Source organism: Salmo salar, chromosome 10 (assembly GCF_965601325.2).
Source record: "Salmo salar chromosome 10, fSalSal1, whole genome shotgun sequence".
Classification (NCBI taxonomy): domain Eukaryota; kingdom Metazoa; phylum Chordata; class Actinopteri; order Salmoniformes; family Salmonidae; genus Salmo; species Salmo salar.
Genome location: NC_138300.1, coordinates 29,745,323 through 29,762,967, shown reverse-complemented (window position 1 = coordinate 29,762,967; position 17,645 = coordinate 29,745,323). Strand labels below are relative to the sequence as shown.

Genomic DNA, 17,645 nt, shown 5'->3' with positions numbered 1-17,645 from the left:
GACGTCGTCCCCACAGTGACGGTACATACGTACATACCCCAACCAGAAGCCATGGATTACAGGCAACATTCTCACTAAGCTAAAGGGTAGAGCTGACGCTTCAAGGAGCGTGACTCTAACCCGGCAGCTGATAAGAAATTCCGCTATGCTCTCTGACGAACCATCAAATAGGCAAAGCATCAATACAGGACTAAGATCGAATCGTACTACACCGGCTCCGACGCTCGTCGTATGTTGCAGGGCTTGTCAACTCTTACAAACACAAAGGGAAGCACATCCGAGAGCTGTCCAGTGACACGAGCCTACCAGACGAGCTAAATAACTTCTATGATCTTTTCTAGCCAAGTAACACTGAAACATGCATGAGAACATCAGCTGTTCCGGATGACAGTGTGATCACGCTCTCCGCAGCCGATGTGAGTAAGACCTTTAAACAGGTCAACATTCACAAGGCCGCTGGACGAGACGGATTACCAGGACGTATACTTTGAGAATGCGCTGACCAACTGGCAAGTGTCTTCACTGACATGTTCATCCTCTCCCTGTCTGAGTCTGTAATACCAACATGTTTCAAGCAGACCACCATAGTCCCTGTGCCCAAGAACACTAAGGTAACCTGCCTAAATGACTACCAACCCGTAGCACTCCCGTCTGTAGCCATGCTTTGAAAGGCTGTTCATGGCTCACATTAATCCCTAGACCCACTCCAATTTGCATACCACACCAACAGATTCACAGATGATGCAATCTCTATTGCACTCCACACTGCCCTTTCCCACCTGGACAAAAGGAACACATATGTGAGAATGCGATTCATTGACTACAGCTCAGCGTTCAACACCATAGTGCCCTCAAAGCTCATCACCAAGCTAAGGACCCTGGGACTAAACACTACCCTCTGCAACTGGATCCTCGACTTCCTGATGGGCCACCCCCAGGTGGTAAGGGTAGGTAACAACACATCCGCCACGCTGATCCTCATCACGGGGCCCCTCATGGGTGCATGCTCAGTCCCCTCCTGTACTCCCTGTTCACCCACGACTGCACGGCCAGGCACAACTCCAATACCATCATTAAGTTTGCTGATGACACAACAGTGGTAGGCCTGATCACCGACAACGATGAGACAGCCTATAGGGGGGAGGTCAGAGACCTCACCGTGTGGTGTAAGGACAACAACTTCTCCCTCAACATGATCAAGAAAAAGGAGATGATTGTGGACTACAGGAAAAGGAGGACAGAGCACGCCCACAATCTCATCGACGGGGCTATAGTGGAGAAGGTTGAGAGCTTCAAGTTTCTTGGCGTCCACATCACCAACAAACTAACAAGTTCTAAGCACACCAAGACAGTTGTGAAGAGGGCACGACAAAACCTATTCCCCCTCAGGAGACTGAAAAGATTTGGCATGGGTCCTCAGATACTCAAAAGGTTTTACAGCTGCACCATCGAGAGCATCCTGACGGTTTGCATAACTACCTGGTCTGGCAACTGCTCAGCCTCTGACCGCAAGTCACTACAGAGGGTAATGCGTACGGCCCAGTACATCACCGGGGCCAAGTGTCCTGCCATCCAGGACCTCTATACCAGGCGGTGTCAGAGAAAGGCCCTAAAAATTGTCAGACTCCAGCCACCCTAGGCATAGACTGTTCTCTCTGCAACCGCACGGCAAGCGATACCGGAGTGCCAAGACTAGGTCCAAGAGGCTTCTAAACAGCTTCTACCCCCAAGCCATAAGACTCCTGAACAGCTAATCAAATGGCTACCCAGACTATTTGCACCCCCCCCCCCCCCCCACACCCCCTAACCTGCTGCTACTCTCTGTTATCATCTATGCATAGCCACTTTAATAACCTTACCCGCATGTACATAATTACCTTAACTACCTCGACACCGGTGCCCCAGGATACATTGACTCTGAACCGGTACTCCCTGTAAAAATTCTAGCCAAATGCATAGCGCACAGAATAAAAAAGGTATTGTTGGATATTATTGTTAATCTTAATCAGACAGGTTTTAACAGTTTTAGTCGAAAGTTTACATACACTAAGTTGACAGTTATTTTAAACAGCTTGGAAAATTCCAGAAAATGATGTCATGGCTTTAGAAGCTTCCGATAGGCTAATTGACATCATTTGAGTCAATTGGAGGTGTACCTGTGAATGTATTTCAAGGCCTACCTTCAAACTCAGTGCCTCTTTGCCTGACATCATGGGAAAATCAGAAGAAATCAGCCAAGAACTCAGAAAAATATTGTAGACCTCCACAAGTCTGGTTCATCCTGGGGAGAAATTTCCAAACGCCTGAAGGTTCCACGTTCATCTGTACAAACACCATGGGACCACGCAGCCGTCATACCGCTCAGGAAGGAGACGCGTTCTGTCTCCTAGAGATGAACGTACTTTGGTGCAAAAAGTGCAAATCAATCCCAGAACAAAAGCAAAGGACCTTGTAAAGATGCTGGAGGAAACAAGTACAAAAGTATCTATATCCACAGTAAAACGAGTCCTATATCGACATAACCTAAAAGGCCACTCAGCAAGGAAGAAGCCACTGCTCCAAAACTGCCATAAAATGCCAGACTACGGTTTGCAACTGCACATGGGGACAAAGATCATACTTTTTGGAGAAATGTCGTCTGGTCTGATGAAACAAAAATAGAACTGTTTGGCCATAATGACCATCGTTATGTTTGGAGGAAAAAGGGGGACGCTTGCAAGCTGAAGAACACCATTCGAACATGAAGCATGGGAGTGGCAGCATCATGTTGTGGGGGTGCTTCGCTACAGGAGGGACTGGTGCACTTCACAAAATAGATGGCATCATGAAGAGGGAAAATTAGGTGGACATATTGAAGCAACATCTCAAGACATCAGTCAGTGTAACGGCCGTCGTCAGAATTAGACCAAGGTGCAGCAGAGGATGTGTTCATCATTAGAATTTACTCTCTGGCTGCGCCCGGCTGGCGGGTGTCCCTGGCGGCTCCGGCGGCACTGACCCAGGATTCACCAGGCTGGGGAGATATGAAGGAGGCCTGGCCCTGCGCGCAGGCACAGGACTCACCAGTCTGGCGGGCGGCTCTGGCGGCTCCGGGCTGGCGGGCGGCTCTGGCGGCCCTGGCCCAGTATTCACCAGGCTGGGGAGACATGATGGAGGCCTGGCCCTGGGCACAGGCACAGGACTCACCGGGGTGGCGGGCGGCTTTGACTGCTCTGGACAGGCGGGCGGCTCTGGCGGCTCCGGACAGGCGGGCGGCTCTGGCGGCTCCGGACTGGCGGGCAGCTCTGGCGGCTCCGGACTGGCGAGACCCACTGGAGGCCTAGTCCGTGGAGGCGGCACAGGAGAGACCAGGATGGGGAGACCTACTGGAGGCCTGGTCCGTGGAGGAGGCACAGGCTTAACCAGGATGGGGAGACCCACTGGAGGCCTGGTCCGTGGAGGCGGCACAGGAGAGACCAGGATGGGGAGTCCCACTGGAGGCCTGGTCCGTGGAGGAGGCACAGGCTTAACCAGGATAGGGAGACCCACTGGAGGCCTGGTCCGTGGAGGCGACACAGGACTGACCAGGATAGGGAGACCCACTGGAGGCCTGGTCCGTGGAAGCGGCACAGGAGAGACCAGGTTGGGGAGACCCACTAGAGGCCTGGTCCGTGGAGCAGGCACAGGACTGACCAGGTTGGGGAGACCCACTGGAGGCCTGGTCCGTGGAGGCGGCACAGGACGGACCAGGATGGGGAGACCCACTGGAGGCCTTGTCCTGGGAGGTGGCACAGGACGGACCAGGATGGGGAGACCCACTGGAGACCTGGTCCGGGGAGCAGGCACAGGACGGCCCAGGATGGGGAGACCCACTGGAGGCCTGGTCCGAGGAGGAGGCACAGGATAAACTGGGCTGTGGGGGAGCACTGGAGTTCTGGTACAGACGCTCTTTACCCACACTCCAGGCTGAATGCCCACGGAGAGCAGGCATTGGGCGAACTGGACCCTCCCAGCGCTCTGGAGACACAGTGCGCAACGCCGGCGCAGGATAACCTGGACCGAGGAGGCGCACTGGAGACCAGACGCGCTGAGCTGGCACCAGCCGCCCTGGCTCGATGCCTGCACTCGCATGGCACTTGCGGGGGGCTGGTATATAGCGCACCGGGCTTTGAACGCGCACTCGGGACACCGTGCGCTCCACAGCATAACACGGTGTCTTACCAGTACCACGCTGCTTCCAGTAAGCACGGGGAGTTGGCTCAGGTCTACCGCCTGACTCAGCCAATCTCCCCATCTGCCCCCCCAAAAAATGTTTTTGGGGCTGCCTCCCGTGTCTGTTGCGCTCCCTTTCCTCATACCAGCGCCTCTCAGCTCTCGCCGCCTCGATCTCCCACTGCGGGCGGCGATAATCCCCAGCTTGAGCCCATGGTCCTTTCCCGTCCAGGATTTCCTCCCAGGTCCACGACTCCAGATAGCTTTTCTCCTGGTGCCTCTCCTTGTGCTGCTCCTTCCTCCGCTGCTTGGTCCGTTGTTGGTGGGTAATTCTGTAACGGCCGTCGTCAGAATTAGACCAAGGTGCAGCAGAGGATGTGTTCATCATTAGAATTTTAATTCAAAAAACAAGAGAACACTACAAAAATGAACAAAAACGACTGCAAACAGTCCTGTTAGGAAAATACTCAAAATAGAAACAATTACCCACAAAACCCAAAGGAAAAACATGCTCCTTATGTGTGACTCCCAATCAGCAACAACGAGCTTCAGCTGTGCCTGATTGGGAGCCACACATGGCCCAAAACAAAGAAATACAAAAACATAGAGAAGGGAACATAGAACGCCCACCCAATGTAACACCCTGGCCTAACCAAAATAAAGAACAAAAAACCCCTCTCTATGACCAGGGCGTTACAGTCAGGAAGTTAAAGCTTGGTCGCAAATAGGTCTTCCAAATGGACAATGACCACAAGCATACTTCCAAAGTTGTGGCAAAATGGCTTGAGGACAACAAAGTCAAGGTATTGGAGTTGCCGTCACAAAGTCCTGACCTTAAATCTATATAACATTTTATGGGCAAAACTAAAAAAGCGTGTGCGATCGAGGAGGCCTACAAACCTGACTCAGTTACACCAGCTCTGTCAGGAGGAATGGGCCAAAATTCACCCAACTTATTGTGGGAAGCTTGAGGAAGGCTACCCGAAACATTTGACCCAAGTTAAACAATTTAAAGGCAATGCTACCAAATACTAATTGAGTGTATGTAAACTTCTAACCCACTGGGAATGTGATGAAAGAAATAAAAGCTGAAATAAATAATTCTCTCTACTATTATTCTGACATTTCACATACTTAAAATAAAGTGGTGATCCTATCTGACCTAAGACAGGGAATTTTTGCTTGGATTAAATGTCAGGAGTTTTGAAAAACTGAGTTTAAACGTATTTGGCTAAGGTGTATGTAAACTTCTGACTCCAACAATATATATATATGTATGTATGTATGTATGTATGTATGTATGTATGTATGTATGTAAACTCAGCAAAAAAAGAAACATCCCTTTTTCAGGACCCTGTCTTTCATGTACACTTCCGACGTCAACTGTAAATGTAATATTTAAGTTTGTATTTTTTTATTCATTTGCAAAAATGTCTATAAACCTGTTTTTGCTTTGTCATTATGGGGTATTGTGTGTAGATTGCTGCGGGAAAATAACAATTTAATCCGTTTTAGAATAAGGCTGTGATGTAACAAAATGGTATGAATACTTTCTGAATGCACTGTATATATTTACAACAAAATATATTGGGGATCGGAAATGATGCAGATAATTAAATTAATGGAAGCTTCAATCTATCTGCAATATTAACGCTGATCTACCCCCTAAAATGTTTTTGTAATAATAATAAGTTGCCAAGGATATTCCTTCACCATAAGAATGAGAAAGGAAGAAAACATATGCAAGTCTCTTTATGGCTGCTTGTACAAGTATTAGAACAACTACATATGATCTCTTGATACTATTTCAACCTGTGAAGCATAATTTAACCACATACCTGAAAGCTGTGCACTTTGTCTGTAATTGCTCTCATTTGCACAAAAATTACTCATTGAGTGTGAACTCTATACCCAGACTGCCTGTCTCATTGAAATGGTAAATCAGGATACTTTAATGCAGCACTCTGCATTACTTTGCAATGTGAACATTAGTTCTCCCTCTCCATCATTCACCAGAACCACAAATTAACAGACATCTATTAGTCCATGTACCTAATATAGATAGAAAGGACCACTTCTATTATATCTGCCATTTCCTCTCACTGTTTAAGAGTGGCATTGGGAGGAAAGGACCGTAAAGTCAAGTACGGAACCCTCACACTCCTCTCAGTCCATGAGGGCATTGAACATAAATGCATATAACCCTTGCCATGCAATGTGCCAATTCCACCTGATACTGCAGGCTTCACAATCTAATCACATCTCTGGTGCTGGGTGTTCGAAGACAAGCATCCTCCATGCTCAATCATTTCGAGCTCAATGTCTGGGGCTAATGAGAGAGAAGCTGCCAATGGATGGTAATCACAGCCTAGAAGTGAGGCTTAGATACAGTGGGGTCCATAATCAGTGGCACCATTGATAAAGATGAGCAAAAAAATACTGTTTAAAAATAAATAATACAAATCCTGAGCTATATTGTATGATACATTTTTGGGGGAAACAATATTATTTTATACTAATAATACCATTTCTCAGAGAAAGAGTTTTTGTTTAGGGGTCAAAATTATTGCCACCCCTGTTTAGGGCTAGGCCCCTTTTTTCTCCACTTCCTGTCTGAATGACGTGCCCAAAGTAAACTGCCTTTATCTCAGGCCCTGAAGCGAGGATATGCATATAATTGGTACCATTGGAAAGAAAACACCTTGAAGTTTGTAGAAATGTTAAAATAATGTAGGAGAATATAACACATTAGATATGGTAGGAGAAAATCCAAAGAAAAACCAACCAGATTTTCTTTTTGTTGAGAGACCACACTCTTAGAAATGCAAGAGAAAGGTCATATTGAGAATTAGCTCCCTGGATGCAATTCCTATGGCTTCCACAGGGTGTCAGCAGTCTATGTTCGTTTCAGGCTTGTAACTTCAAAAACGAATAAGAAATATCAGTTTTAGCAGAAGGAAACTGTCTTGGAAATTCGTATTTGCGCACGCCATGAAGACATTACGCACCTGGTAAATCGGTTTCCTATTGAACATACTTCTTTCTGTAAGAAATATTATAGTTTGATTACATTTTAGGGTATCTGAGGAGTAAATAGAAACATATTTTGACTTGTTGAAACAAAGTTTAGGGGTAGATTTTCGGATTCCTTTCTCTGCAAGTTGAACTAGTGGATTACTCAAATCGATGGCACAAACTAAACAGACTTTTTGGGATATAAAGAAGGATTTTATCTAACAAAATGACACTACATGTTATAGCTGGGACCCTTTCGATGACAAATCAGAGGAAGATTTTCAAAAAGTAAGTGAATATTTTATCGTTATATGTGAATGTATGAAACCTGTGCCAGTGGAAAAATATTTTGATGTGGGGCGCCGTCCTCAAACAATCGCATGGCATGTTTTCACTGTAATAGCTACTGTAAATTGGACAGTGCAGTTAGATTAACAAGAATTTAAGCTTTCAGCCGATATAAAAGATACTTATATGTACCTAAATGTTTAAAATCCATAATACTTATGATTATTTATTTGAATTGCGCGCCCTCCAGTTTCACCAGAAGATGTCCTGCTAGCGGGGCTCCTATCCCTATTAACTCTAGCACCCTCCCACTGGGCAAAGAAGTCAGTTCAACGTTTGGTGGAGTTATCACCATGTCATTTAGGTTAAAAGTTGACTGGAAAAATTACAACATTCCCTTAAATGGACTTTTTCCAAATCCAATAATTTGACCATGTTGATTCAACATCAAAACACTGATTTTTTTCTGTTGAAATGACGTGGAAAAAAAGTTGAATCAATCAGTTTTTACCCAATGGGCTCACCTTGCGAGAATAACAACAGTGAGCATTTTTCTTTTTATGAGATTGGAGAACACGTTGGGAGGGATCTTAGACCATTTCTCCATACAGAATATTTCCAGATCCTTGATATTCTTCATCTGCGCTTATGGACTTTCCTCTTCAAATCAAACCACAGGTTTTCAATAATTTTGACCCATATCTTAAAAATCTATGTTCTACTAGTTGTTATAGGGCCAATCAGCAGATGAAGCAATAACAAAACATCAACCCACCACTGTTTACGAAACAACCCACCATTGTTTACGGTAAAAAGCTGAGGGATGGGGCTGGAGAAATGTAATCACTCTCAGATTCATAGACAGCGCTATAGATGCAAGGACTTACCATCCATGATACCAAAATTATAGTTTTAACCATATTTTGTTTACATTTACTTTGTTTACAAACATTGGAGTAAAACAAGTTTATATGTTGGGTTCAGATTTTTTAATTTAACCTTTATTTAACTAGGCAACTCGGTTAAGAACAAATGCTTATTTATGACGACCTACACCGGCCAAACCCGGACGACGCTGGGCCAATTGTGCACCGCCCTATGGGACTCCCAATCACGGACGGTTGTGATACAGTGCAGTGTCCAATTAACAGTAGCTATTACAGTGAAACAAATACCATGCTATTGTTTGAGGAGAGTGCACAACAACAACTTTTATCATGGCAACTGATTTGATACATTCACCTCTGAAGGTAAATAATGTACCAACATTCAGTAATCTTGCACTGTTTTGTCATCCTGAGGGTCCCAGTGATAAAATGTAGCAGTTTTGTTTGATAAAATCCATTTTTATGTTCAAATGTAGGAACTGGGGTCTACAGTTTGACCCCACTGCTGTCTCTGGCTCCACACACACCCCGCCTGGTCTTCTAGATGTGTGAAAGTTAGTGTATAAGCTAATGATCCATCATGTATGACATTCCAGGGAGTGTGTAAACTTACATGTTTTATTACCATAGCATTTGAGTATGATCTCTTTAGTTATGTACTTGAAAATTAATCAATTGACCAATTCGGCACATTTGGGCAAACTCATGGCAGACTTACTCATGTTTTTTGGTTTGTATTATCTTTTACCAGATCTAATGTGTTAAATTCTCCTACATTAATTTCACATTTCCATAAACTTCTAAAGATTCCTTTCAAATGGTATCAAGAATATGCATATCCTTGCTTCAGGTCCTGAGCTACAGGCTGTTAGATTTGGGTTTTGTCATTTTAGGCGAAAATTGAAAAAAAGGGTACAATCCTTAAGAGATAATTAAACTACTGTAAGCTCATGAGCCATTTATAAGTTATTCGTCAAGAATCAATAGGTACACATATCATTAATTTATAAGTCCAAAAATGGATGTAGCAACTGCTGATTGCCCCTTTAAACAACATATTTTTCACTAGGCAGTTGTTTTAGTTTGAAATAATATACATATTTTTTTAATTGACTATTCAATATAGCTCAGTATTTGTATTATTTATTTCATACAGTCTTTTTTGCTAATCTTTATCAAGGGTGCCAATAATTGCGGACCCGACTGTATATCTGACCCTTACATGACAGGGAAAAGGCTGGTGAGAGAGAGATATCAATGGGGCTTCCCATCCGTGTCATCTACTATAGTGCATGATCAGCTTGATAAGGACTCTTTAGTGTTTATTAAAAACATCTAAACATTGTAGATTATGTTATGTTGCATTATGATTATCCAATAGGGTGAGTATAGAATAGAACCTTACTTATGAGCTGGCAGTCACTTTAAAAATCTATTATCCTTCCCTAGCAAATGATGCCTCGTGTTGTGTGTGTCAATAGAATTCAAACAAGATGTTAAATGATCCAAACATCAATATAATTTTGCCTGTTAACTTGCTTTTGTCAGAAAGGACAGAGGCTTGACAGCATGAACTACTATACCTCTCACAGGCTCTGTAGTATGATCAAAGTGCATACAGTAGCTGTACATTCTGCACCTGTCTTATGTTATCCCATCCATCAACACCATATGGTATATAACAGTCCTCCCACAGATGTAGGATCTTAAATTTGACCTACAGTCAGTGGCCAGTGTATTAGGTACACCACCGCATTCATGAAAATGGTTCACTCCTACAGACAGTGAGTCACGTGGCCATGGCTTGCTATATAAAACAGGCAGACAGGCATTGAGGCATTCAGTTACTGTACGATTGATCGTTAGAGTGGGCAAAACGAGTGACCTAAGCAACTTTGAGCATAGTTTGACCGTCAGTGCCAGGCGTGCCGGTTCCAGTATCTCAGAAACGGCCGGCCTCCTGGGCTTTTCACACACCGCAATGTCTAGGGTTTACAGAGAATAGTGCGACAAAAAAAAACATCCAGTCAGCGGCAGTCCTGTGGGAAAAAACAGCTCGTTGATGAGACAGGTCGAAGGAGAATGGCATGAATCGTTCAGGCTAACAGGCGGGCCACAAGCAATCAAATAACGGCGCAGTACAACAGTGGTGTGCAGAACGGCATCTGGGAATGCACAACTCGTCGGTCCTTGGTCACGGATGGGCTATTGCAGCAGATGACCACATCAGGTTCCGCTCCTATCAGCTAAAAACAAGAAGAAGTGGCTCCAGTGTATCACCAACACTGGACAATTGAGGAGTAGAAAAACATTGCCTGGTTCGACGAATCCCGGTTTCTGTTGTGTCATGCTGGTGGCAGAGTCAAGATTTGGCATAAGCAGCATGAGACCCCAAAGAATTATGACTGTTCAGGAAGCAAAGGGTGGTCTGACCCGGTACCAGATGGGTGTAGTTAATAAACTGGCCACTGAGTGTATATTGTCACAACAAAATAATCCTGCCGCAACATGACTTTAACTTTTAATCCATAATATTGCTTGATCGGTGGTTAGGCTATTAGCTGGCCAAAAGTAGGACACATAAAAAGTGCAATACTGTAACTGTGTTTTAGTGTGGGGTTTCAGTGGATTTATGTAAATCATGAAGCTGATCAGCATTTCCTGCAGTACAGGAAAATTCTCAGCAACAAAAGAGTGATCAAATTAAGATCCTACATCTATAGTGGATAACACGTGAATGGGATACTGATCAGGAAGCTTTTAGCTCAGAATCTCAGGATTATTACACCTCTGATGAATAAATAAAGGTTTCTAAATGGCAAGGTTGAAGCCAGACTATTTTCCAGTAAATAAAAGTACAATTACTGTGGCGTAAACAACATTTTTACCTATAATGAAATATGATACATTTTTTAATCAGGCTGTAAGTTGTCTATGAAAGTCAGCTATAACACCAAATATAACTTGATTTTGAGAAGATAGCACTGCAAGAATTGCTGCAAGTACATGATGAAGTGGAACATTTTTAAGCCGTTGTTATAAGATACTGAGTGAGTGGATCGCTCTATAGTGTGTGTACATGCATTTGTGCGAACATACGTGAATACACTAGTAAACAACTGAACATAGACATTTCTAATATTTCCTGTTGAGTTTTATGTTATGTTGTACTCTACTGTAAAAACTGACCCTCATTGACTGAATGTGCACCAGTGGAGGCTGCTGAGGGGAGGATGGCTGATAATAATGGCTGGAATGGAGTCAATGGAATTGTATCAACCACATGGAAACCACATCATTGATGTGTTTGATACCATTCCATTGACTCCATTCCAGCCATTATTATGAGCCGTCTTCCCCTCTGCAGCATCCACTGGTGTGCACTCACTGTTAAAGATCAATAATCCTTCCCAAACAAATTATGCCAAAGTGTTGTGTGTATCATTAGAGTTTAAACAAGATGTTAAATGATGCAAAGGTCAATATTACGTGCTGTTCAGTCAGAGACTGGAAGTGGCATTTACCTGATTTTGCCAAAAAAGGAAAGAGATTTTACAGAAAATTGAGTGTGCTGCTTTTATATTGTCAGGGAACTTTCGAATGGCGGTCTACATACAGTGCATTCGGAAAGTATTCAGACCCCTTGACTTTTTCCACATTTTGTTAGGTTACAACCTTATTCTACAATGTATTAAATTGTTGTTGTCTCTAATCAATCTACACACAATACCCCATAATGACAAAGCAAAAACAGGTTTTTAGAAATGTTTGCTAACTTTGTTGAAGCACCTTTGGAAGCAATTACAGCCTTGAGTATTCTTGGATATGATGCTACAAGCTACAAGCTCACCTGTATTTGGGGAGTTTCTCCCATTCTTCTCTGCAGATCATTTCAAGCTCTTTCAGGTTGGATGGGGAGCATTGCTGCACAGCTATTTTTAGTTCTCTCCAGAGATGTTCGATCAGGTTCAAGTCCGGGCTCTGGCTGGTCCACTCAAGGACATTCAGAGACTTATCCCGAAGCCACTCCTGCGTTGTCTTGGCTGTGTGCTTAGGGTCGTTGTCCTGTTAGAAGGTGAACATTCGCCCCAGTGTGAGGTCCTGAAAGCTCTGGAGCAGGTTTTCATCAAGGATCTCTCTGTACATTGCTCTGTTCATCTTCCCCTCAATCTTGACGAGTCTCCCAGTCACTGCAGCAAAAAAACATCCCCACAGCATTATGCTGCCACAACCATTCTTCACTGTAGCGATAGTGCCAGGTGTCCTACAGACGTGACACTTGGCATTCAGGCCAAAGAGTTCAATCAAAGAATCTTGTTTCTCATGGTCTGAGAGTCTTTAGGTTCCTTTTGGCAAACCAAGTGTGCTGTCATGTGCCTTTTACTGAGGAGTGGCTTCCATCTGGCCACTCTACCATAAAGGCCTGATTGGTGGAGTGCTCCAGAGATGCCTGTACTTCTGGAAGGTTCTCCCATCTCCACAGAGGAACTCTGGAGCTCTGTCAGAGTGACCATTGGGTTCTTGGTCATCTCCCTGACCAAGGTCCTTCGTCCCCAATTGCTCAGGCGGCCAGCTCTAGGAAGAGTCTTGGTGGTTCTAAACTTCTTCCATGTAAGAATAATGGAGGCCACTGTGTTCTTGGGGACCTTCAATGCTGTAGAAATTCTTTGGTACCCTTCCCCAGATCTGTGTCTCGACACAATCCTGTCTCAGAGCACTATAGACAATTCCTTCAACCTCATGCCTTGGTTTTTGCTCTGACATGCACTGTCAACTGTGGGACCTTATATAGACAGGTGTGTGCCTTTCCAAATCATGTCCAATCAATTGAATGTACCACAGGTGGAGTCCAATCAAATTGTAGAAACATCTCATGGATGATCAAAAGAAACAGGATGCACCTGAGCTCAATTTCGAGTCTTATTTCAAAGGGTCTGAATGCTTATGTAAATAAGTTATTTCCGTTTTTTTATATATATAAATTTGCAAGCATTTCTAAAAACCTGTTTTTGCTTTGTCATTAAGTATTGTGTGTAGAAAACTAGAAATAAATTACATTGCCATAGCTTCCTGAAATTAGATGCACATAATATCCACTATACTGTGTATATCACTAAGGCAACAGTCCTAGCTCACAGTTAGAGGATAACACAATGAATGGCTAGGTACCGATCAGGAAGCTATTAGCCCAGCCACAACATCTCAGATTGAAAACACCTCAGATAAGTCAATCAACCTTTGCTAATTATGAAATTACCAAACACAAGGTATTCAACAGTAAAAGACAGGAGAACATGTACAATTGGCCTACTGGTGCACATGTCCTTTATCTTATCCATTTGTAACCGGTTTCAGGAAACTAGGCGTATGTTGCAGGCGTTTGTCGCGGGTCACTACTTCACCCGAGAGCCATAAGAACATAATCTTTTGTATTTATTTTTTATCAAAATGCATTTTTTGGAAGTAATGCCATCTCAAACATGGGAACTTTCATGTGCCTTAATAACAAACTTGTATGCCATCTGGAAATACAAATACAATTGCTAAATTACAAGCCTAGTTGGTTTAGCCACAGAAAACGACAGCAACCCTCCCACTAGCCATGATTGGCTGAGATAATGAGCGGGCTGGACTTGCTGAGAGGTGAGTTCGGATTGGTCTGCCATATAGCACGCTTCTGTCTATTTGAGCTGGTTAGTATGTGTAAGTAATCCTGTCTAACGTGGCTTTAATAATATATATATATATTGCTTAGTAGAACTGCATAAGTGTTGCTCTCCACTTTCTGGAGGACCTAATTTTGAAATCAGTGGAATTAGAGCATGATAGCTAAGGAGATCGTGAAAACACCGGTCTCCAGATTACTTCTTCAAACTAAGGGCAACAATGGCATCCGTGACAGGGAGAAGCATCCAGCCATGATGTATACAGGTAAGATAGTCAAGCTAGCTACATTTTCAGATATTATACATTTCTAATTTTGACATATAGTATTTTAATTTCAAGTTAGAGTGAACTGTTAGCTAGCTAGCTAACGTTAGCTGGCCGGCTCGCTAGCTAACGTTATGTGTATGATCTTATTATTCGTATCTCAGAGCCATTGGCTTTGCTTGTTATAGCCTAATGTTATCTAGCTAACATTGAACCAGGTTGGTTAGCTACCTGCAGATTCATGCAGGGTAGTAACGTCATGAGTTGTAATTATGGTTTATTGTTTAGCTAGCTAGCTAGCTAGCTAGCTACATGTCTTAACAAAAGACTCCTATTTTTACATTTACGTCATTTAGCAGACGCTCTAATCCAGAGCAACTTACAAATTGGTGCATTCACCTTATGATATCCAGTGGAACAACCACTTTACAATAGTACATCTATATCACTGTGTCCACTTTAATAGAATATCACTGCGACAACTGTTAGCCAGTTAGCTTGGGTGCTTGACTGCTGTTGTTAGGACAGAATGCTCAGATCAACCCATAAAGAGATTGGTGGAGCTAAAGCTTAAGAGGGTGTGAACGAATCTGAATGGGTGTAGACAAAGAAGAGCTCTCCAGTAGGTAACAAAACAATTCAATGTCCATTTTCTCAAAAGTGAGATTAAAATGTATCAACTTTCAAATCAGAATTACTTTCCCATTGTTCCTCAAATGCAGTGTATGATATATCATTTTGTAGCTCTGTGTCTCTGCTTTTATCCAATGTAAAAAACACTATTTCAAACTTTGCTACATAAGACCGAATCAAGGCGGTTGGTCACATTTATCAATGAGGTTGTAACTAGTCTGTGAAAATCAATAGTGACACCAACACGTGTGTTATGAGCGGAGAGCACCAAAAATTGGGGGCATGTTAGGTAAACAAAGATACAGCACTCTATAAGACGCCTCATCTGGAGAGGAACAGATTAAATCAAGGTACTCCATGCAAATGGGCTGCTCAGAGAGGCGCAAAGGGTAAACACTTTCACAGTGCTGGATATGATGAGATGCTTATTCTTAATCTCCTAGTAACACCCCAACATTAAACAAAAGCAGGCACAGTTCATTTTGGGTGATTACAGAGCAATGAGATTCTGAGAAAATCCTCCAAATGCATCAGTAAACTAAGCGCTCAAATTTAAGGTCACAATGTGGACCCCATTTACTGATCCTGCTACTTTTCTCTCTAAATAGTCCATTGTGCAAAGTAAATATTGTGGCACTTGTTTTCCCAGACGGAATAACACAACAACAAGGTAACACAGAACAAACAGGCTACCATCAGTCCTGAAACAAGGTAACTTAAGTGATAAAAAAAAGATACAGTACAAGGTTTATGACTTATCTTTTTTAAAGTAAAAACATTTAATAAAACGGACCTGCTGGTGCAATAAATATTGTACTAAAAGCTACAATTGATCACTAGGCTACTTTCTCTGAATTCAAAGCATTGTCAAAAATAAAAACATACAAAAAGGGACCTTTCCATTGCATTAATCATAATGAATAATGTGTCATTATCAGTAAACCATGAACCTGACATTGGACTGACATTGGCATGGCTCGGTTATTGGATGTGGTTCAACTCTATTCACACAGTCTCTTTGAGATTTCCTACATGTCCATGGAGCAGTCAAATACTGAAAATCCATCTTAGGTAAACATAGAGATACAAATTATCATTTTAATAGATGAAAGACTCTGAGACACAAATAAAACACAGAACTCTCTGTCAAAACACCTGTGGCAGTACTGTTTGAATGACCAACCAGTGGCATGGGTAGATAGATGAAAGAATGTTGATAATACTCAGCGCTGATCTGAAGTCTAAACACACCAGCACTGACCTTTTCACTTTATTATACATTATAATTAGTGTGATTATGTGTGAGCTCCCAGCCTATATTTCCTCCCAATCAAAGGAACTGCACTAGTGCAAGCAACATTAATGAGTCATTGAGTTGTGGACAAGAGATGAAAAGGTAACTGGTCTGTTTAAGTTTAGTTTTTAGTTTAGTTGTTTTTTGGTGGGGGGACCACATGATCACAGTATTTGAATATTTAGCAAATGTACACACACACACACACACACACACACACACACACACACACACACACACACACACACACACACACACACACACACACACACACACACACACACACACACACACACACACACACACACACACTCATATACACATATAGACATGTGGTTAGCATGTACTGTAGTAAGACAGAGATGCAAAATGAACAACAATTTAGCTTCTGTACCCCACAGTCAGCAGTTCTTCCACTAACCTGCTGTCACGGTTGTCGTCGGGAATGGAGGACCAAAACGCAGCAGGAATGTGGATGCTCATTTTGTATTTTATTTTAAACCAAGAAAACACCAAAATAACAAAATGAAGAACGAACGATCAACAAAACAGTCTTGTCAGGCTCACACACGCAAAACAAGAAACAACCTCCCACAAATCACAAACTAGATAACCCCTGCCTCCAATTGAGAGTCCACACCCCAATTAACTAAACATAGAAACAGACTAACTAGAAAGAACATAGAAATAGACTAACATAGAGCAGTGACCAAAAAAAACCGGAAATAATAAATCAAACACCCTACTACATAAACCATCACCCCGAAACACAAACAAAATACCCTCTGCCACGTCCTGACCAAACTACAATAGCAAATAATCTTTATACTGGTCAGGACGTGACACCTGCCATGCAGAAGTCACCTTCACAGATTAAACAGGCTTCATCACAAAGGGCTCAGGAACTTCAATCTACATTTGGTCTATTTAAAAATAATAAGCCATAATGATGCACACAAACTAGTTAGTACCAGTCATTCCATTCTAGCCCATTTAATGGTTGTCGCTTAGCCAGAATAAGATGCATTTTACATGATTGAATATGACTCGGTTTAATTACATTTGCTTTAATTGTTCAGTATGTTTGAATGTTTTTTGTGCAGTATAGTGCCGTTTTAGAGCAAACATCATATGAGATGCTGTATTACTATCCTTTTGCTCAGACCACTGACATCTAGCCAGGCTACCCAACCACATCGCTCCGGCCAAGCGCTATGCCTACTAGCATTTCTTCTCCACGTAGCGATAGATAAAGCAGGGGCATTAAATTCAGTATGAGTCGTCAGGCTAACTGACATCACCCTGGGGGTCAACACAACACATAGCAACCAGCCTGCCTCTGAATCTAACACCCTGTATCTTGAATTATTAGATATTGATCAAAAATGAAATTTGATGGACGTCCA

General features: G+C 42.8%; 1 protein-coding gene across 1 annotated transcript in view; it reads right to left on the bottom strand.

The window, feature by feature from the left end:
• naaladl2 (N-acetylated alpha-linked acidic dipeptidase like 2) overlaps positions 1-17,645 on the bottom strand; it is a 291,011-nt gene that overhangs the window by 159,699 nt on the left and 113,667 nt on the right. The window lies entirely within an intron of this gene.